Raw genomic sequence first — 23,703 nt, forward strand, 5'->3', positions numbered from 1 at the left:
TCAGGAAACACAGCAAGGGAAGGGGACCAAAGTTTCAAGGACCACATGCGTGACCAACATTAGCAGCAGATATAGACGAGGAGTCTAAGAGAGAACCACCAGCTGCAGATAGCACTAGCAGATGGAGATGTGCAAAATATGCCCTGGTTCTGAGTACAAAGCAAAGGGTATCACACAGACTGACTTACTACCTAGGTCAAAGCCTAAGAACCCATGCACATATAAATATGAAAACTGATGTCTTTAAAACTCAGCAGCCTTTACTAACTATGTAATTGCTGTGTTCTGATAGCAGACAGACATCTCCCATGGACTCAGTTTGTACTGGCAGTAATGGTAAGGTAAGTGTGGAACCTGTAGGGGAAAATATTTATATAGGTTAGTACTCTGTTATAGAAAAATATATATGCCCCATAGCAGAGCATTTATCTGAGTTATACACTTATGTCAGTAACAGCTTATAAAACTAATGTTTGCAATATACAGCTATGTATTCCACCCAACACTGGGTATCAAGCATTTCAATTGACCATTGTCTATAAACCCTGGAACATGTAAACGATACCAGCATTTGCACAAGTATAGAAATAAGCAAAACTGAAATACCTACTGCTTTGACTGCATTATTTACAATAGTGACTAAAGTATAATGATGTTCAACAATTATATAACCAATGATTCACAAATGAGTTGGAACAAGGAATCAAAATCTTTTCTTCTGCAATACATATTCATAAAAGCAAGCTTGAGAGTAAGCAGACATTAGCTATCTACTTGGTATTCAGACATATCTGCAATCCCTAAGTCACAAAGACACATGCAAAAGGCAGGGCACAACCATGGTTATTTGCACAGGGTGGGGAAGGGGGGGTGGTAGAAGGGCAAGGCTGACACCAAAAAATGAGTGTGTGTGAGTAAATACAGTTGTTGTGGCAGAACAAGAAAGAGTGTGTGTGTGTGTGTGTGTGTGTGTGTGTGTGTGTGTGTGTGTGTGTGTGTGTGTGTGTGTGTGTGTGTGTGTGTGTGTGCATCTGCACTGTTCTAACACTATGCCCTAGCATTTTGGACAGGTGTGAGCTGTGCATGGTAGATTAGTCAGTTCAGCATTGTCACCCCTGACCATGAGAACTACCTGTGCCTGAAGTTGCACTGCTACTTCCACTGCCCTGGTTAGAAGTCGAGATGCTACCTAAATGTTAGTGATTACTAATGGATGAGCGCTCATCATGACAACATCCAGGATCATGACCCCATAGCCTACCATGCCTAGGTATGGACACAGCAATCACTAATGGAGCAGTAGAAGTAGTGCCACTGTGGGAGTAGGATCTGGCACAGTCACATCTGTTAACACCAGATGATTTGGTGGCTCCCCAGCCACATGGATGCCAACTCTCCCCAACAGACATTCCATCACAGACACCACCTGATCCAATGTGTCATTCGTCCTGTCCAAGTAGTCACACTCATGGTTCAAGGAATCAGAATGCACAATGAAAGACTTAGGGACACAGGTGGACAGTGGTCTCACCTTCGATAACCACATCGCCACAACAGTCAGGAAATCCTTCTATGTGGCACACCTCATCACTAAGGACTTTTCATCCAGAAAAAAGGAGGTCATTGTCCCACTGTACTCATCCCTCATTAGACCCACTATAGAATACAATGCCCAGTTTGGTATGTAACTCTCAAGACATCTGCAACAACTGGAAAGGCCACAGAAATACCTCACTAAAAGAATCACAGGCCTAAAGCAGATGCCCTACGCTGACCGCCTTAAAAAACTCCAGCTATACTCTGTCGCATATTGTCTACTCAGAGGCGATCTTTGCTTAACATACAAGGTCATGTCAAACCCAGAGCTGTTGGACATTCTACACTTAAAGAAATCCCAATCCCTCAGAGCCACATGCTCCAGGGATCTAAACCTTGTCATCACAATAAACAAAACATGCTGGAGGGATAGGTTCCTGACCGAGAGACTCCCCAGACTCTGGAATAGATTGCCCATACATGTCAAGCAGAGTGCCTCTTTGGTCCTCTTCAAAAGGAACCTTGATGATTGGATGGGAGAAAGGAAATTCACCCCGGGGATCACGTCAGTCACCCTGCTAGACAGGGGTCCAGGGAAGTTAATAGTGTGGGAAGAAATAGCCATGGAATTGTTTTGGCTAGGCTTGTATAGGCCCTAGGGCTGATAGCCTATTACCAACCTATGAACCTATGAACCTATGTTTATTACTCACACTATCTCTTTCGAGGCAGTGGTTGAACATGCCTGTGCTCCATTACGGCCTCACACATATGTCAGCTGGCATCTAATGACACCTAATGAAACACCAGCATCAGGAGGAGGGTGGACAGCAGGTCTCCTCCAAGCCCCTCTACAAACCTTTCGGTGTGGCACAGTGCCCTCACGGTGAGTATGGAGATTGTTCCATATTGCACAGCTTATGAATAAAGGGATTGTGTCTAGTTCTAGGGATGTCAGTGCCCCTCTTTACTCAGCCCTCATTAGGCCAGTAATTGAATATAATGCCCCTTTAGAATGTATCTATCTGGACACATGCAACAACTAGAATGTCCAAAGAGATGCCAACATGGGCTAGCTCAAAGCCCTATCATTATACTCAGTATCCTATATTACTGATGGATTTACTGCACATCAGCAAGTAAAATGGCATAAGAAATACTCAGCCTATGGATTTAAACCTCAACTGCAACATCAACACAATGGTTTAGAGGAACATGTATATCTTGCAGAGGTTACATCTGCAATAGGACAGGCTCCCCATCCACATAAAGCAAAGTTCATACCTGGCCATATTCATGTGTAACTTCAATCTACTGATGGAAAACAGAAAATTCCTGAATGCTTTAAACCATGCATGCGTCCCCTCAAATTATCTATGGTATAATCCCAGTTATTTTCATTAGGTGCAATATACAATTATCAATCATGGGATGGATGAGACCAATCTCTAATTAAATGGGATAGGTTATTAAGAGCACAGAAAGTGAAACTGGCTAAGTTTAAAATGGTCTTCAAGGGCAGCTAATGTAGTACTTACCTATGAACTTATAAAAGAATCAACCAGCTCTGCAACCAGAGTAACCATACTACCATGATCAACTGTGTCATCCTCAACCTGTCCTAAACAGAGGGCCATATTAAGGAAAGATACTGCGGTAAACCACATTCAAATACAGAGCAGGATCAGTGAATAAAAAACAAACACTAGAAATGTTCACAGTTTAATAAAAGTAAAAAAGTGCAGATGCAAATAACATAGCTGTCAGGTTTCCCCTTCTTCATTGCTAAGCTTTGCTATTTGCATCTGCACTTTTTTATTTTTATTAAACTGTGAACATTTCTAGCGTTCATTTTTTATTCACTACAACAGACATGGCATGAGTAAGTGTAGGCATACTGACTCTACCTCTCTTGTACTGTGTCATCTAACCCACACTTATTGCTGGCTCTAGATATATATCAGACAAATAAGATATATGCACATAAAGATATCTAAAATGACAGTTAAATTGTTTTATTTTGCATACCTGTAAGTTCTGCTTGAGACACTCTAAGCCAGTCACCCAAATCAGCACCAACATCAACAATTCCTTGTGTAGCCTCTGCTGAGCTGTCTGGATCTCTGACAGTAGACAGGAACTCCTCTGTTTCAGTCAGTGGTGGTTTGACAGCCAGACCATCACCCATAGGCATCTGTCCCCAGGCAACTGCAGCTGCCTTACTGTAGGCAGAGGTGATCATATCACTTACCCTGTGTCATATCTGGGAATAAGTTCTCCAATGCCCTGCAACAGCATTAATGTTGAACACCTGCTGTCATATCCTATCTTGGACAGATTTGTCCCCTCTACCTTTCCCAAAGTAAGGCCTTGATAATGATCGCATTTTCTGCATCAGTGAATAACAGCTTGTAGGGTGCAAATGTCTTGGATGCCATAGCCCTGTATAAGATGAAACAGAAAACAGACACAAAAGGTAATATATAATACACATACATGATTGATGTGAATTCAATTATGTACACATGTATGCAGGATTCGTGCACACCACAGTCATAAAGATAATGCACCCTATGACTACACTCAAGTTAAGACAGATCCCCCTACAAAACTAACAGTTCTGTAATGCAAACCACAGTTGTGCAACTGTGCAATACATTACAACATTAACAATACTAATTGACAATAAGTTAAGATGAAATATTTTATAGTGGCATCTCTACTGGTGTGGAGGGCAGGCAGGCGGCCAGATAGACATCACAGCCTTAGCACATTCTTTGGGCTGCATGTGTATAACCACCTGCCCTTGCTAAGAAGGTGTACTACATTATTCTGCAAAAACTGTTCAAACTCCCAGAAAATAAAAATGTTGGGTAGCATTCTTTACAAACCTTTGTAAAGCAGACAAAGAATTGATATGCATGGGCTATGCCAACTTGAAATGATAAAGAAAATGCAGACAGATAAACCTATGGCTGTACTTGGCATTGCAACCCATCATTAATGTTAAACTAAATTGGAAAGAAAACATGTTAGAAAATAGTTAAATCTTCTCAAAATGTATATTATAATAATAATGAGCTCTCTGGATCCAAATAGTTTCCCACTATAATGCAAGTTCCTTAGCTACACAATTTCCTTTATATAATACAGATTCAGCCCTCTCAGCACTGTGAGTCTGCAAATAAGGTTTTAAGTTATTAGCCTAAAATACCACAATCTGCATAAAGTGTAGGGAAGGTAAACATGGTATAAGGACCTATCCACTTGCATGCATTTGCCCTACACTTAAAAGACAAGCATTGAGAAATGCTACCTGCTAATGGCTTGCAGGTGTCAATGATTAGTCTGACTGTGGGAGCAATGAGTGTTTCACAGGCTCCCCTGTTTGATGTACACTTACTGAGGGTGTGTTATAGAGAAGAGACTTACAAAAAATTCTGAAAGTACATTGATTGAGTTAGGAGAGCAACATTCCTAGCATTCATATGCTATTTTCATGACAACAATTCCTGCCTCTTACTAAGAAATGCTGTGCATATTCAAAGAAGTACATTACTTAATTGAAAGAAATACCATATGCAATAAAAATGATAAGGGCATTAGGCATCCTAAATAAAGACAGGAATAAAGCTGCAGTATTTGCACTCTTTGTGTAATATTTTGTAAGTACATCAGTATACTAACTGTTGAAAATATGCCAGTCATCCAGACACATATTGACAAATGAGAAAGGACAGCTTTCAGAACTTATTTCTGTATTTTCCTCAATATTGGGCTGTCACCTGCCCTGCAGCAAGGAAAATTACATAGCCTGTGGAAAAGCTGTATGATTTGGGATGCATACCTAACACTTGGCAATGAAAAAAAATCCTGCTTTACTTTACCAGGACAAGGTTTTCATTACTTGAATTTACCCCTGGTTACAATGGCAGAGTAGACCTACAGGAGTGAGGATTTATTTTCCAGACATTCTAATGGCAAGGATTTTTTAGTTCTGATGAAGTCCTGTTCTTTCTTTAGAATAAAAGTGCATTAATTAATTTTAAATTGTGTTAAACTGAATCATGCACATTGTGGTGTGGAAAATAAACTTTGCGGTTTGCAGTGGACATTTATCATGAAGTATTTGCTTCTGTCAGCTGTAAACTGCTTGGGGTTGTCGTTGGTGGTTACTGACACTTTTGACAGTGTTTAAGTCTCAACATCCAAATATGTCAGAAAACACCTTATTTATCTTTCTAAACACCAAAGATTACAAACCAAGTCACTAAACATTTTATTGCTGGACATTGGAACATGTCAAAAGGTTGACCACATAGGAAACATAACTGCCATTCTCCACATCTTTATTACTATTTGCATGTTCTTCTTGCATTCACGTGGGTTTCCTCTGGGTACTCCGGTTTCCTCCCACATTCTAAAGACATGCTTCTGGAGCATTTCTCCCCGAGCCTCCGCTGAAAACAGGATCTGTGGAACCTAGTTGGACTTTCCCGGTCAACAAATGTTAAATAAAATAAATAAATAAATAAAAACTATTTGATGTAAGTACTGCCATTGTGTCTGTCAAGGAATCAATATGCTTGCAATTGCACAACTGTAGTTGGCAAGGTTGTGTGTCCTTGTGCACAAGTTGTTACACATGAGAACTGACTTGGGTGCCAATTCAGACATATATTGTAAGTATTATTTCTGTAGACATAGCTGGTGATGGAGAAGTTGGTGTTAAATTTAAAGCACAAAGGTGGGGTGTTGCAGAAACCAGGATGTTTGTGATACTCCTTATGAGGCACTATAGCTATAGGCTGCTGCAGGGGGATTATGCCAGGTCTCAATTTAAAGGTGAGGTTCAGACTAGCTTGACAAAGGCTGTCTTCAGTGCAACTGGCATTCCTCCTACAAAGAAACAATGTCATCACCCCTACAGTGACCTGAAAAAAACATAAACTGGACCTCCTAAGCCAATAGGGGAATTAATTTAAGGCTAAAAGTGCTTGTCTGTTATGTAAGTATATAGACCCCCCCAAGAGTTAATGATATACCATGTATTAGGCAGCCAAGACCGTTATTCAATATACTTTATATGAGTTTTTTTTTACTCTATGTACAACTGCAGAGGAAATAGCAGCAAACCACGAGGCACACCAGGAGTGACTAACTTACTTCACACATCAGAGAGGCATCACTAAATAGCTGCAGGATCAAATGCAAGCCAGATAAATATTTTCAGTCCCTCAGTCCTTTACATCTACTGCAGGTATATATATCAACCTTGAGATCAAGCATGTATGCCTTCTCCAATAGCTATTACTGCTGGCATTAGGCAATAAGAACACAAGGTTAACACTTGTGGATTCAATACCCAGAAAAAGCAATTATGCTTTATTATAGGATCACTTTTCTAAACTATTAACAATAATATTAAACCTGTTCTAACCTTTCCTTCACTCACCTTCAGTGCACTGATTGTTTCTACAGAAACTGCTCTGTGAAAGTGAAAGGTAGCCTGCCCCACTCCATTTGCCCTCCGCTGCACTCTGGGCTCACTCTGCTCCCCTACCTTGCCCCCATTCTCACCTGTCCCCTCTACCCCTAGCTTTATAGTCACATAACCACACCAACTCCTCATCCCTGCCTATCAGGCTGCAAACCATCCTCCCTCAACTACTGTCTCTCCTCCCTCTTATTAATTACTTCATTCTACAGTCTTCCTTATTACCTCTATCCTACTTCCTCCTCTCGCCATACTCTGCATTACAACCTACAGCTGGACAACTATCACCACTCGTTCCTACACAATAACCCAACATATATTAATCCTTACACCAACCATGCACATTATACCCAAAACCTTATTTCTTACTCTTCTACCTTTCTCCCTTCTCCTCCTACTACAACTTACTCATCTCCCTAGTTTATCATACTACCCACCCTTTCACACCACCTCTATCCACCCTAAGAATGAACTCCTCTATACAGTCTACATTTCTCATCACCTCTACCTGTCTAATAACTGTCTCCTATATAACAGAAAGATTATTCCCACCTCTACTATACAACCCCCTTCCATACTCCCCATCCTTCCATCTCTCCTCCCCTAACCACAAAGTCTATGACCTCTAAAAAACTACTATCCTTATTTCTTGATCTAATATTGATTCTCCTTTCTGGAGACATTCAGCCCAATCCTGGTCCACCTGCCATCCATAAAATCATCTCCACTCCATCCCCATCAAACACTACCCACATGTCCCTCCTCTTAGTAACTCTCAATGCCCAAAGCCTCTGTAACAAACTTCCCAACTTCCATGCTTCGCTCTCCCATAATCATCCTGACATCCTTTGCATTTCTGAAACTTGGCTAAAGCCATATCTAAACAATACTGAAATAAACCCTCCCAACTACAAACAACAAAAATGACAGAATCAAGAAGAAAGGTGGTGGAGTAGCCATTCTCTTTGCCTCCGCTCTAGCAGTAACACCCTACAATAACCCTATACCTCAATTCTCCACAGCTGAGATAACTATTGCACTACTGAAAATTAATAATCATAAAAACATAGTCATAGCTGCTCTTTACATACCACCTGGAAACAACAACTCCATTTTAGAAGACATACTTTCCTGGTTCTCATCGAACATTTTTAATGAAATAATCATTCTAGGGGATGTTAACATTAACTTGTCTTCTATACACTCTACCACTACCTCTCATAATTTAAACCTACATGTTTTTTCTCAATTAATCAACTCCCCTACCTGACCCACTAAAGACAAGTCTTCTGGCACTGTTCTGGACTGGATATTAGTCTCCCACCCCAACAGTATCTCCGCAAGTGGCATCATACCTGACTCTCTTAGTGACCACCTACCTACATTTGTAATTTGCTTCCCATCTCCCCTACACTTACTACACAATTATATCACAAACCGCACTTTCACTAATTTTGACCCCCAATCCTTCTCTGACTGCTTAAAACAAATGAACTGGAGCTCTATGAAAACTCTTCCCCTTGATTATGCTGTCAATTATTTTAACTCTCTATTCATCAACACATTAAATAGTTTCACCCCTATTAGAACAAAAAGAATGAAATCCAAATCTGCCCCTTAGCTCTCCAAAGATACCATAACACTTATGCATACCAGAGAAAACTCTGGAAAATCCACCAAAAACTTAAAACACCACAGTCTCTGAATCAATATAAACAACTGTGCAACTTGGTAAAATAACATATTGGTGCTGATCGCAAATCCTACTACTCAAAGCTCCAAAACAATTATAAAACTAACCCCAAGAAATTCTGGAGTAGTATCACTGCCCTCTTCAAACCTGGCAGAAAAGACAACCCTGTCCTGACCCTAGTGCTCCAGATGATGACATAGCCACCAACTTTAACTCCTTCTTCATTGACTCTATAGTCAAACTTACATCTTTCACTATGAATTCTATAACTTCTGTTGCCCCTCCCTCCCTCACCCCTCTCCCTCTGCCACCAATTCCACCCTCCCCCCTCCCTTCTCCCTCAAACCTATCCCTGTCAACACTGTTAAAAACTTCTCAATAAACTAAAATCTTGCACTAACCCCCCCGATAACCTTTCATCAGACTTTCTAAAATTAGCTGCTGATGGCATAGCCCTCCCCATCTGCATTCTCATTAACCATTCCATCCAAGAATCTTATGCACCCCTCCTCTGGAAAAAAAAATTCATCATCCCCCTGCACAAAAGAGGCAAAAATACTAATATCCCCAACTTCTGCTCAATAGCCATACTCTTCCCTATCTCTAAAATACTAGAAAAATGTATCCACCAACAACTTCTATCCTTCCTCCTAGACAATAACCTCCTGTCTCCTATGTAACACGGTTTCAGACCCCACCACAGTACCTGCACAGCCCTCTTATCTTTCCTGGACATTATCAACCATGCCCAAGACTCCGGTCATGTTGTATCCTCCCTGTTCCTAGACTTATCTAAAGCCTTTGATACCATTTCCCACAACTTACTATTGTCAAAGCTCTCACACCTTAACCTCTCTCCCCCAACTATCAACTGTTTTTTCAGTTACCTTTCAAATAGGCAACAGACCTTTAAGTGGAACACCTGTACCTGCTCCTTCCTTGACACCCTCACAGGAGTACCACCAGGGTTTATCCTAGGCCTCTACTATTCAATATCTTCATTAACAACTTCCATCAGTGCATCTCTAATGCTAAACCTGTCCAATACGAGGATGATTCGACTATCATCTGCTCTGCTGAATCTGTCCCTAAACTTATGCAAATAACTCAGGCAGCCTTTAGTATTACTGAGAGCTGGATGCTCAATAACATTCTAGCCCTTAATGCAACAAAAACAAACTTATGATCTTTACCCCATCTAAGAACTTCACAATAGATAAAAACTCTTTCTCTGTAAAAAGTCAAAGCATGACCCCTATTGAAATAGTCCCCCACACCAAGCTTCTCGGAGTCTTTATTGACAAATATCTAAAGTTTAACATTCATTTTCAAACCAATATCAAGAAATCCACCAGAAACTCAGCATGCTCTACCGCCATAACCGCTATTTAACCTCCTCAACTAGGCTTACCCTATCCACCACTTATCTCCTCCCCTGTCTCCTATATGGAGCACCTTTCCTCACCAACCTTCAAACCACTCTCGCAGCTAAATTGGCATCCTGCTCAGGGATGGCTCATGCTATAGGACTGCAGGACTGCAGCCCGTCCACCTGTAAAATGCGCCCCCACCTGTAAAAATCAATTAAATATATTCCCCATTCCCCGAACATATTAAAATAAAAAATTCTCGGACTCCGTGCAAGCGTGCTTAGTTCCTGACTGCTGTGTTAGGCAGACTAGAACTCCGAGCATACATGTTCAGGCATTCTGAGCTCCAGACTGCTCTGTTAGGCAGTCCAGATAGGCAAGGCAAAAAACTCTGCCCTTCCAGCCCAGAGGTCTGAGCGGTGACGACCGCACAAACCGGAAGGTCACCGGACTGCATCGCTCACAGGCTGGACCAACAGCAGGAGGCTCCAGCCTCCTCACATCTCACGGGAGACCCAACAGCATGAGCGGGTTATGGAGGCCCGATTGGGCTGCAGGATCGCTTAGAGGAGCTGGGCCATTATGGAGTTCTGATCAGATCACTATGGAGGAAGCTAAGTACAGAAACAGGTAGGGTGTTTATGAAGGACAGTGTGTGTGTGTGTGTGTGTGTGTGTGTGTGTGTGTGTGTGTGTGTGTGTGTGTGTGTGTGTGTGTGTGTAATGCCCCAGTAGCTTCATGGTGGTGGGAAGAGAATAAGGCTTGAACCCTGTACGTTGGGCCCAAGTGACAAGAGCCTGAATTCCCTAACCACCACCATTTGTAAAACATTTGCAGATTTTTGCTTCATATTTGTTCTGCTCCTCATAAAATCTGTGGTTTCCGTGTTTTTGTTACTTTACTTAACACAGCCAGTAGTGCAGTGGTAGCAGTGTTGCCTGACAGCTATGAGTTGTCTGGTTTGATTCTTGGCTGGGGTGCCTTCTGTGTGGAGTCTGCATGTCCTCCCTGTGTTTGTGTGGTTTTGCTCTGGTGTCCTCAGTGGATATTTGTCCCTATTTTTTGGACTGTATTTCCCCATTATTGGCTTTGTCCAGGTTTTTTGTGCCAAGGTTGAGAGCTATGGTGATAACTGAACTCACTGAATATGTTTGGGGGCTGAATTCCCCCATTATTGGCTTTGTTCAGGTGTTTTGTGCTAAGATGTTGACAGCTATTGTGAGAACTGAATTCACTAAATGGTAGCCATTTAAGTTGCAGTCTTCCTTTCTTTCATTAAAATAGATGATTTGGCATAGTGGTATATTGCTCTGGCTGTTTTGCACAGGGTCCTGGGTTCAATACTTGGCAGTGAAATGTATGGTGGTAACACAGCATTTTATTCTAGCAACTTTCCAACATTATACAAGCAATGTTTAAAATGTGTCCCTGGTTTATGGGTTTTTGCCCCCCCCAAATACATTTTGGCTTTTTCCAGATTTCTTGTGCTGCAAAGTTCAGAGATACAGCTGAGTGTCAAGTAGATTTTACAAGGAGCTGAGAGCTGCAGGGGAACAAATGTTTAGTGCTGCTTATGCAGAGTCTGCTTACATTGTAAATAGCACAGCAGGTCATGTACTTGCTTTTGATGCAGAAGGCTGTGGGTTCTACTCCCACAGTAGGGAGATCCATTGCTGATACTGTACTATGTTGTAAAGGGGATGGATACTGCCGTCCTCTTTGGCGAAGATACCTAGTAACTATGAACCTGTTATCAGTTTGCCATCCATTCCCTATTGTGATATTACTAGCATTATCATTTTTTTTAATGCAACATAAGCAATTTATTTCTCAAGGGCAACAGGCACTTTATTTGTAGATGAAACAATGACATACAAAGTTGTTTGCTAGCAGTAACCTCTTCATTAGTTAACAGATTTCTTTAATGTGGAAATATTTAGATGACTTTTACTTCTTCAGAGATCGTGCATATTTACTGATACTGGTGGACTAAAGAGGTTTGAGTAGACGTTTATGATGGAAATATTCTGAATTGAGCAGTTTTGTCATTATTAGTGCATGCATTTTGTTTCATTGTTTACTGGAAAAATGTTCAAAACAATAAATTTTAAATGCCCTTTTAACAACTGTACTGTATTGTACAAGGAATATAATTTAATACAGTCAGGAAGGTGTATCAAAGAGCATGTGTATGTTTTGTGTTCAAGGGGTCTATGATTGGAAAACAGCTCAAAATTAATCTTTATCTGCCACTGGCAAAATATATTTCTTTGAATGTGGGTTTCACTGCTGTTTCAATGAATGTGAGTTTCAAGGGCAGAGAAGTTTTAATGTTAAGTCTATTTTCATTGTGAGACTGCATTGCTTTGTTTAGCAGATATCTATTAGGGTTTATGCTGTAAAATATAAAATAAAACTTTCAAATGAAATCCATATCATTGCAGAAGTAAGGCAGTATGCACATTACAGTGTTTATGGCAAATAGGGTGAAATATCCAAGGAATGGGACATTGGAATGGCTGCTGGGGGGAACGCTCCATTCAACCATGATTTTGTGAGGGGGGGAGGGCAACAAACTCAGACAGCCCCAGCTGAACTATACCTCTCAACTGTCCAGAATTTTGCAGAATGAATAGATTTTTGTTTGTTATTTTTGGTTTGTTCCTCATAGAATTTTTGGTTTTCTGCCAAATCATTTAGGAATGAAGTCACTAAATAATGGCAGACATTTGAGTTTCAGATTTCATACCCTTCAAAAATTCATACTAATGCAATACATACTACTATTCTGTTAACTTTCTAAGTTTATAAGAGCAATATTTAAAAATTGTCTTTATTTTTGGGCTTGTGTCCCACTTCTATGTATGGCTTTGTCCAGATTTCTTGCTCTGAGGTTGAGAGGTATGAGTCCAGAGCCATCACCGTCAGCCAGAGACATTTCAAACTGTGACCTACTTGTTGCACTCCTCTCCCCATTGTAGTGGCTCTGGATGTGTCCAAACAAGGCAAGGATCAGTTATGTAGTGTAAATGTGCAGAGTATTCCCCCATCCAAGGTAGACCACAAGTATGACCATGGCTTTTCATCTGTCCTTGATTTTGCAGAATGCTCTGGTTTTCTGTCATAGATTTATACTGTTGATTTATGCTTCTTATTATTCAGAAAATGCATGCTGTTGCAGTGCCCTTTTGTTCTGTATAAAAGTAGCAATACTTTAATGTCCATCAGGTAAGCTTGTCGGAGATTGTAAGATGCAAGTAAGCTTTAAGAAGCATACTGTTAAAGAATTACCAACATTGAAAGCCTTTTCATTGTTGCCATGTAGAGAATATTTACATAACTAGATAACGTATAAGCCTTAGATATTGAAATGCATATGACAGTATTTGTAATAAAGGACAGGATTACAGTATTTTCAGAAGCTCATTACATTTGTTGGAGACTTGCAGTTATCTTTGCAAGCTTTACCCGTAAACTAAACAGAATGCCAATCTATCATGTATGGTCCGTAACTTGTGCAGTAATCCTTTAAGTAATTTATCTTGAGCTTGTTTCTTGTTCGCTGTTTATTTTATTCTTTGATCATGTGTTCTTCATGAAACAAGTAGATAGCTGTTGTCAGGCAGCAGGTCTTTTTTGGATAAGAAACTTTTTTACAAGTGGAGGTATCACAGAGATTGTTACTTTCAGAATTTTACTTGGTAATTTTATAAAGCTGAATATAAATTATAATTAGAAATGCAGTGCAAGGAGAAGTGGTTTGAGCTGAGTGCTGCTTATTTTTTTTTATACTTGATTTTGACTGGCATTCCAGTAATGTATTTAAAAAACAATTTATTTTTTCATGCCTCACAACCTTTGTGTTTCCATCTAGATATTAAGTAAGTTGTCATGTAGCCAATGCATTGAAATATTTTTTTCTTCTACACTTCATTTTGTCTTGATTGTACTCTCGTAATGACGGTTTGGCACCCGGGGCAGTGTATTTAATTAAAGTTCCAGTTGTTGTGGTTTTGAGCAAAGCCCCACCCCTTTCTAGTTGGCCACACCCCTTCCCATTGGCCCCACCCATTCAGCTGTCTCCTGTAGCCCCCCTTTAATTTGAAGTCACCAGCTGCCCACTGATCCAGCTAAAATAAAATCTCTTAAGTTTGCTGCAAACTCCAAATCTTCCTCTCACCACTGCATCTTCTTACAGTCTCTGAACTGGTTAGAGCTTTCCAATCATCTCTCTTTCATTCAACTTTCCACTTTCCGTAAACTTATTTTAAATCCTTCCCTCTGCCCGTCCCTTTCCTCCATCCTTACCATGCACCTTCCTGCCAGTTCTCTCAGATCCAATAAACAGAACCCGCTTGAACTACATAAACCATTACATACTCCTGGCCAATCTCTTTTAGCCTTCTCTCTTGCACAAAAATGGAACTTTCTTCCCCCACATATTTGAACTACCAAAAATCTTTCTGCCTTTATGACCCTACTTCACTCCCATCTCTCTGCTACTTGGGAATGCTCCTGCTCCCACCCCTCTTAAACCTCCTCTATATCCATCTTGCAATAAAACTTCATTACTTAAAAGTACTAGCTTTCCCCCTATTGTACTTCTCCCACTTTGTCTCCTCTAATCTCTCCATATAACTTTCTACCTCTCATCTCCTCAAGAATGTAATTAACCCCTCAGTCTTGTTGTCTTTATATTGTTTTAAATTGCACAATAGCTACGTTATTCTATGTAAAAAAATGTATAGAATCTCAGTGACTGTAATCACAACAATTTCTTGTATTAATGTTTTTTTTTTTTTATAAAAAAAAAATATATATATATATATATATATATATATATATATATATATATATATATATATATGTGTGTGTGTGTACTTGGAGCTTTTCTCCTCGGACCACCATTGAAAAAGGGCTCACTATGGCCCAATGGACTCTCCTGGTTAACAAACTATAAATAAACAAATAAATAAATAAATATAATAAAATAATGAATATTATGAACAATTCAGTTATGGTAAGTACAATTATTAATGTGAATACATATATCCTATATGGCATAGTTAAAGAAAGGCTGCTATTTATTATATCCTAGCAGTGAGAATTATTTATTTTATGATACCATAATATGTGTAGTCATTTAGCACATTTGTTTATGTATTAAAAAAAGAAATGCATTAAAAAAATAAAATAATGTGACATGCCATGGAACTAATTATTTCTATTTTTTGATCCCTCCTCATCCTATATCTCTCTATTTGTATTATTTCTTAAAATTCTGCTGTTTGCATACCTTGCTGCTGAAAAAATGACTAACAGCACAGAGAGGTAGACTGACCACTGCAGCTCAGCTCGCCATACCTCCACAGGTAGCAGCAAAGACACCCAACACTTTGGGGTCACAACCAGTCAGTGTTGTTTCACCATCCTTGCCCTACCTGCCCTACCTTTCCTACCTGCTTCAGCTGTATCAGGTAGTGCTGCCCACGCTGCTGGTCCAGTGGTACCCTCTGGGAGCAGTACAAGTGTAGGTGGCGATTTTGTCACCCAGAAGGAGCTGACAGGGCTGGTGATGAATATAATGGAAAAGGTCCTTGATGATAAAATCAACAGGGTTGAAAAGGTTCTGCATTGCATGCAGACTCTGGCACTGCCCCAGGCAACTAACACAGTAGACAGTGATGATATTTCTGAGGAAAAGGACTAGATTCTCACTGTCTTCAAGCTCGATGTGAGTGCACCTCCAATGTCTGCTACCTATCTCCAGTCATAAAGACCTGACCTTTTGTCTCCTCTCCGTCACCATTTCAGTATGTCCTGCATGTCTGTACCTGCTTTCTAACCTACCCTACCAACCTGAATCCAACATTTCTGAAGTTACTCCATGAAAGACCAAAGTCCACTCCTTCATCTGATACTGACAAGAGCGGTTATCCCTTGCCCAAAAAGTACAGCTGAACACCCGCAAAAAATGTATGTGTATCTTGGTCCTTATTGGCTTCTAGAAGAGCAATACCTGAAGGACCAAGAGAAAGTGATGAGCGGTCCCAGGTACCAGAAATGGTCACAGCAGAGTCACTCATCAGCAGAGGTGAAGAGGAAGCCAGTGTTAAGACTGAAGTCTCCCATACAGCATTTTTCATTTTGTGCTTTGGAAGAGTCAACGATCCAAGAATCTGGACTATGTCTTTACTAAAAAAATTGTTCCTGGAGCTGTTTAATTCAGTCTTGCCTCCTGACCAAAAATGTTACTTTTAAAATAATTTTTTTAAGTGACAACCACCAAAAATATTAGCCCTAGCATATAAACAACACATTTTGACAAAATCGTATATGTTTTACCACAGAAAATACTAAAATGGAAGGTATTCCTCAATAGGGTACTTATCCACCCAGTCTTGAAGAAGCAATAGTCAACTGTTAATCAGTTAAAGCTCAAAGATGGCAAGAAAGTTCTGACAGTTTGGTGCCCTAACCACTGACTCTATACTGCCCTTCTCCAGCAGTTCAAACATTAGGGTGCATGGAGGATGCCCTAAGCTTTGAAAGTATCAGATTGTCCTATCTTGTTAGCTCCTACCTTCTTCTGATGTCTGTTACTTTGTCAAACATGGTTATTAAAGGTAGAAAAATGCATATAACTGCAACTAAATCCTGGATGTGTAACAGTGTTGGTTTGTCTGCCAGTGATGTAACCACAGTCAGTTAATGAATGTACAATAACAGTAGTCAGTTAACTGTAACTGATTATTGGATGAATAACAACAAATAGTTGCCTGCCATTGCCATAAATGGAATTGATTCTTGTGTGTAAAGCACTGTATATGCCCAGTTTCCACTAGGTAAACCTTGACCATATGCCACTGTTCATAGGTTAATTTGTTTATCCTTTGTTGACTGGGTTAGTCCCAGAGGGTAGTGCCCTCTTTTAAGCAGAGACCTGATGTGGTATTTATACTGTTAGGTGAAATTTATCCAAGGCATTGGGGAAATTGCCCTACTAGTTAGGAGAGCACTTGTTCTATTCCTAGCACAATGGCTGCTGGGAGAACAGCATCCAGGAATGAAAGATGGCAGATAATGGAGAGATAAACACAGATGTAGTGCCTGACGCTATACCAATTCAGAGTAAACACCGATGCAGTGCCTGACGCTATACCAATTCAGAGTAAACACCGATGCAGTGTCTGACGCTAGACCAATTCAGAGTAAACACCGATGCAGTGTCTGAAGCTATACCAGCTCAGAGTAAACACCGATGCAGTGTCTGATGCTATACCAGCTCAGAGTAAACACCGATGCAGTGTCTGACGCTGGACCAACTCAGAGTAAACACCGATGCAGTGTCTGACGCTAGACCAGCTCAGAGTAAACACCGATGCAGTGTCTGACGCTAGACCAGCTCAGAGTAAACACCGATGCAGTGTCTGACACTAGACCAGCTCAGAGTAAACACCGATGCAGTGTCTGAAGCTATACCAGCTCAGAGTAAACACCGATGCAGTGTCTGACGCTAGACCAGCTCAGAGTAAACACTGATGCAGTGTCTGACGCTAGACCAGCTCAGAGTAAACACCGATGCAGTGTCTGACACTAGACCAACTCAGAGTAGCTGTCTCAGCAAAATGTGATTGTTTCATTGAAAGCAAATGTGCAACACAAAGAATGATGTTTTATTACAACCCTCTAGTAGTTAGAGTTGCAGGATGATATTATGGGTGAATTGTTGATGCAGAGTGAGACAAAGAGGGAAAAAGATATTTCCTGGGGTGAAATTATGGACAAATTTCAGTCAAGGGAATCAGAAGCTATTTTGAAGGAGTTTGTCAGACAAATAAACCATATGCTGAGACTGTTAAAGAAACTGCAATGAAAGTGATGAGAGATGAGCGGAGGAGAGGAAATGTCAACAATCAAAATAAATTCATGGTGAGAATTCAGAACAAGGAAGAAAAAGAAATGGAGAGAAAAAGAAATGGAGAGTTACGATATTTGTAATAATTTAAGGGTCTCATTACGAATGAAGACTCAGAAGGTACAAGCTTTTATTCTTATTCATAAAGAGAAATTTTGTGACATGATATTTGAGACTGGTTCTGTTCTGGAAACTTTTTGGGAAAGTATGAGAAGAAAAAGAACTGTGATCCATGGAAATGTTATGGGGTTAAAGCATTTCACGGAAAATCAAACAAGAAGATACATGCTCAATTTCAAACTGACATTGAAAAAGAGACTGTAAAGAAACGTTTACGAAGTTATGGACATTAGGAAAGTATATGATAACAGAGGACTATGGTCCAGGGAAGGGGACTGTTATATTGTATTGTAAATGGAAAAAGAAAAAATATTGTATTCCTAATATGATAAATGTAGAGGGTAAGTAACAGAGGTGTTGTAAAATATTGGGGACAACTGAAAACATTTTTTTTTCTGTGGAAAAGACAATCATTTGATAAGTCATTGTGATAAAAGGAAATGTTATATCTGAGTGGAAATAGATCATGATACAAAACAGTCTGAACTGAAATGTTATAAATGTAACAACATTGGTAATTCATGGATGAATAGTAACCTAGAGAAAAAGAATGAAGAACAAGAAAACAAACGTTAGGATGGTCTACAATAAGATGAAGCAATCTTCATAAAAGATAAAGAGAATGTAGGGGAACACAAACAGGGTAACAATTAAGATCAAGATAAAAAGAAAATAGAAGAGAAGATAGAAGAAGGATCTGAGGAAGATACAAATTGGAAGGTAAAAAGAATTCTTTTGGCAAAAGGGTAAGACTCAGAAAAAGAACGTTTAAAGGTATAAATGTAAAAGGGGAAAAAGGAAATGGATAATGCAAATGAGATCATTTGTTCACATGTGCATCATTTCTGGTGAGCCTCAACATAGACATTATGACAATGTTAGAGTGATTTCAGTAAATTTTACTAGGAAAAAAAATAAATAGAAGAATAGGCAATGTTCCTTGGTGTAGTAAGTGTGATGTTGATGAAATAATATTATTGGAAGATATAAGATTTTTTTAAACAAGAAGTGAGATTATAAACAAAGAAACTTTGAGGAGGAGATACAATATGGAACTTAGGAAAAGAACTATGTTCAGGAATAATTGTACTTTGTAGATATTCATTGAAAATATTGACTATAGCACTAGCAATGATGGGAAGGTTATTGCAGCTCCCCAATGCCTAATCAGGTATATAGAATTACAGTAATGTATGCTTTTGTTACAAGTAAAGAAAAACAATGTTTTTCATGAAATTTTGGATTACGTAGTTTTATTTATTTACTTATTTATTTATTAAGTTAGTTTTTTGCTTACATCTGTGTGCTAGGATGGTCCACTGGGCCATAGTGAGTCCATTTTCAGTGGAGGCCTGGGGAGAAAAGCCCCACTCTGAAATGAACAATACATATATAATATAAAGAATACACACAATAAATAACATGCAATACAAAACAATAGATCAGCATGATTAGTACAATAAATACAATGTTTGTGGTTGACAATTTTGAAATCAGAGTACAGTATTAGAGTACAATATCAAGGATAAAGTGGATTACACACAGAATACAACTAGTTAGGATACAACAAGGTAGGATAATTAAGCTACTTATGTGAGTGGCTTAGTCCAAGTAATTAACACTTATGAAGTTATAAGCTTGAATATAGGTCATCAATATAGCAGACAGTACCAGCACTGTAATTCAATAAGTATTTCAAGATAGAAATAGATAGATCAGAATAGTAAATGAAGATTTGGTGGTATAGAGGAGGGAGTCAGGTTTTGGGGAGTGTCATTTTGACACATGTGCACTGTCAAAGAGAGGAAGAGTATTGCCTCAGAGACATTTTAAAGAGAGTTGGATTGTTAGTAGTCCTAATTGGTGGTGGGAGGGTATTCCATAGTTTTGCAATAGTAAATACGTAGAGCAGATGACCAGCTGAAAGGTTAGACTTTTCTACATTCAGGAGAAATTGTTTTTTGGATGAGAGGTCTATTTGGATGGTATTAGGTAAGTAGAGAAGAAAGGGCAGGGCAATTTGATGGCTTGTATATAAATTTGTGTGCAGTGGTTAATTGTAAATATGCAAAATAATGCGGAAGTTCTATCCAATTCAGTAGGCATAGTGAGAAACAGTGGTGAGATGAATATTTCACATTGATTACAAATTTAGCAATTTTATTGTAGCATGTATCAAATTTGGATTTCAGAGAGGACTGGATGTTTGTAAGATGAGGGGCACCATATAGAAGATGTGGTAGCATAAAGGAAGAGGCTTGGGACAGTTTTGTGGAGTGGTTGAGGAAATATTTGTTTCTGCAGATGATGCCCAGTTTTTGATGTGTTTTTTTTTAATGTTGCTGTGAATATGTAGGTCAAATGTTAGGTTTTCATCTATGATGACACCTACTGTATTTGTATTTGGAATAACTTCAATGATAATTTTATTTTGAGAAGGAATAGTGAATTCATTCTTGTTTAGGGTTTTTTTAGGGGTAAACAGCACAAGTTTAGTTTTATTGGGGTTTAGGGTGAGATGATTATTGGTCATCCAACTTTTGGTAGAAGTGGGGGCACTTTGGGTGAGTTGCTGTAGTTTTGATGTCGACTTGGCAGTGCAGATGATGGTTGAGTCATATACGTATTGGATGACAGTACCTTGATTAAGAGTGGTGTGGAAGTTGTCGATTAAAATGCTGAACAGAAGGGGCTCAAGTATGGATCCTTAGGCAACATATGTGGTTGTGTTAAGGAATGGAGAGAAAGGCTGTTGCCACTTGGTAGATCATTGCATATTTGTGAGGTAGTTTGAGAACCAATTTAGGGTTGAGGAAGAGATGCGTAAGTTAGAGACTTTATTAAGAAGAAGGGGATGAGAGACCATATCAAAGGCCTTAGAGAGGTCAAGAAAGAGAGAAGAAGCAATTTTTCCAGAATCTTGGGCCTGGTTAACTGTATCCATGAAGGGTATTAGAGATGTCATAGTACTGTGGCCAGGCCTAAAACCATGCTGAGTAAGAGAAAGAAGAAAGGATTTGGTTATGAATCAAATAATTAAACAGTTGAGTGTGAATGCATTTTTCTAAGATCTTAGAGAAGGATGAGAGGATAGCAATAGGGTGAAAGTTGAAAATGTCAGTATTATTACCACTTTTATGGAGAAGATGAATATATGCTTTTTCCAGACTGAAATTATGAGGGATTCCTGAATAGAACTGTTAAGAAGTATGGAGACAAGGTAGGCAATAGAGCTGGCTGGTATTTGTAGGAATAGTAGGTTGTCAGGGGTGTGAGGCGTGTTGCTTCCAGGTTTGACTTTAAGAAGCAGTTTTTTTATAGTGGTGGTATATATATATATAGGTGAAAGAGAAAAGCTGTGTAATGTGGAATTAGATGTATTTTGTGAGGGTGGATTTGAATGGGTGAAGTTAGTATGTGAGAAAGTGCTGGTGAGGTTAGCTATGGTATTAATGAAATATGTGTTAAAAAGCAAGGCTATTTCGGTTGGTGTTTTATTTGGATTTGGACAAGGATTGTTATTAGAGCCTGGATTTAATAAGGAATTCATGGATGTCCAAAATTTTTTGGGTTTTGCTTACGTTAGTTTTTTAGACTAAAGTTGTGTTCTTTTTTATTTTTGATGACTAGACGTTCTAATTGATTATGAAGCTGTTTATACTTTGTGTAAGGTCAGAGGGAATTTTTGTTTTTTTGTCATGATTTCCATGCTTTGTCCCTGGCAGTCATGAGTTGGTAGTGGGTTTGGTAAGCCAGATGGCATGATTAGTTTTAACTCTCTTTTGATGGAGTGGGGCTAAATTGTTTAGGAACCTGAGATATGTTCAGTTGAAGAACTTGAGAGCCTCATCAAGGGGAAAGAATTTTAGTGCATCCCAAATGATGTTTTGTAAAGTTTCTTTAAAGATGGTTGAAAAGAAATGGAATAAATCTCTAGTTTGCTTATATTGATGTTCACTTAGTGTAGGGGTAGTTTTATGTGGTATAAAGGCAGGTAGATGATCACTAATACTATTAGGAAGTGTCCCCAAGAAGGAGATTCTGTTTGGTTTGGAGATCATAATCCATTCAGGACTGAGCCATTGTCATCGTTTTTGTTGAGTCTGATTATGTTAGTGATTAGCAGGGTAAAGTTATATAGGTTGATGTTGGTGGGAGGATGTTGATGGGAGATATCAAGCCAGTTAATATTAACATATCCCATAATGATTGTTTCATTTTATTTTTATTATTTGTTGTCCAGGAAAGGATTTCTTCTAATATGGGAATGTTGTTGCCTGAGGGGATATACAGGACTACAATACAGAGGTGTTTACAGTTATTCGTTTTTAGGAAGGCTATTAATGTTTCAGCTGTGGAAAACTGTTGGATAGACTTAGAATAGTAACTATAGTAAAGGCATTTGGGTATATCAAAGTGACACCTCCACCTTTTTACTAGATCTATCTGATCTTAGACAAGTAAAGCCAGGACGTAGAAATTCAGCATCTTTAATGTATGGTTTTAACCAAGTCTCAGTAGAGGCTAAGATATCTGGTTTGCTGTGAGATATCCAGAACTGTAATTGTGGGATTTTGTTTCTGACACTTCAAATGTTAAAGGGTTGTAAAGTTTAGAAATTTATAGGAGTTAGGGGGTAGAGAGTAGAGGAGATGGGACCTGGGTTTAGATGTATGTCTCCACATTGGGGTAGGTTGGAATATGTATATGGGAGAGTGAGCTGCTGTTTCCTTTTTGTTTTGAAATGATAATCAAGAGCAATCTTTGTATTGCAGATGTTTTGTATGGGAAGGATTACTTTGGTATATAGAATTATGTCATAGGTTCATAGATTAGTTCATAGAGTAGTACTAGGCTAACTGCCCTTGCATGCCATTTTAAACCCAGCCAATTATCCCTTGTGAGACTCAAACCCTGTACCTTGTGCTTGCAAGCAAACACATTAACCATTAGGCCACCCTCACAATCCATACCCATGTCTGTTGCATATAGGCTAGAGGCTACTTCAGAGAAGCTGGTAAGTGACTGGGATTGGGTAGATGTTATAGATGTGGGTTTGATGTATATATAAGTTGTTTGAAATGATATTAAGTGTAGTAGAAGGTACAAGGATAGAGAGATGGTGAGGAGTATTATGTTAGAGATAAGACATTATAGAAAGAGGGTGCTTGTGTTAGTAAAGTTGTTGTGATTAAAATATAAGAAGTGCAAGAGGAAAATGGTTCTTGAGATGAAAAAAGAGCAGCTAAAGTAGAGTTTGATTGGCTTGTTAGTGGGTTGTGAGACAGGAGTGAAGGTTAGGAATGAGTTAATGTGGGAGTAGTTTGATGAGTGTGATTGGATGAATTGTGATGATGGGAGGAATATGATTGGATGAATTGTAATGATGGGAGAAGCTGGGGTGAGAATAAATGTAGTTGAAGAGGGGGTGGGTGGAAATTGGGGTAGGGTAGAGGAGTGGACTGGAATGAGCTCGAGCATAGCAAGGGAAAATGGAGCAGAATGAGCCAAACTTCTAGAGGCATGTTTGGACAAAGAAAGCTATCAGTGACTCTGTCCCAAAGAAGGG

The sequence above is a fragment of the Protopterus annectens genome, chromosome 8.part1, assembly GCF_019279795.1.
Source record: "Protopterus annectens isolate FY-2018-M chromosome 8.part1, PAN1.0, whole genome shotgun sequence".
NCBI lineage: Eukaryota > Metazoa > Chordata > Ceratodontiformes > Protopteridae > Protopterus > Protopterus annectens.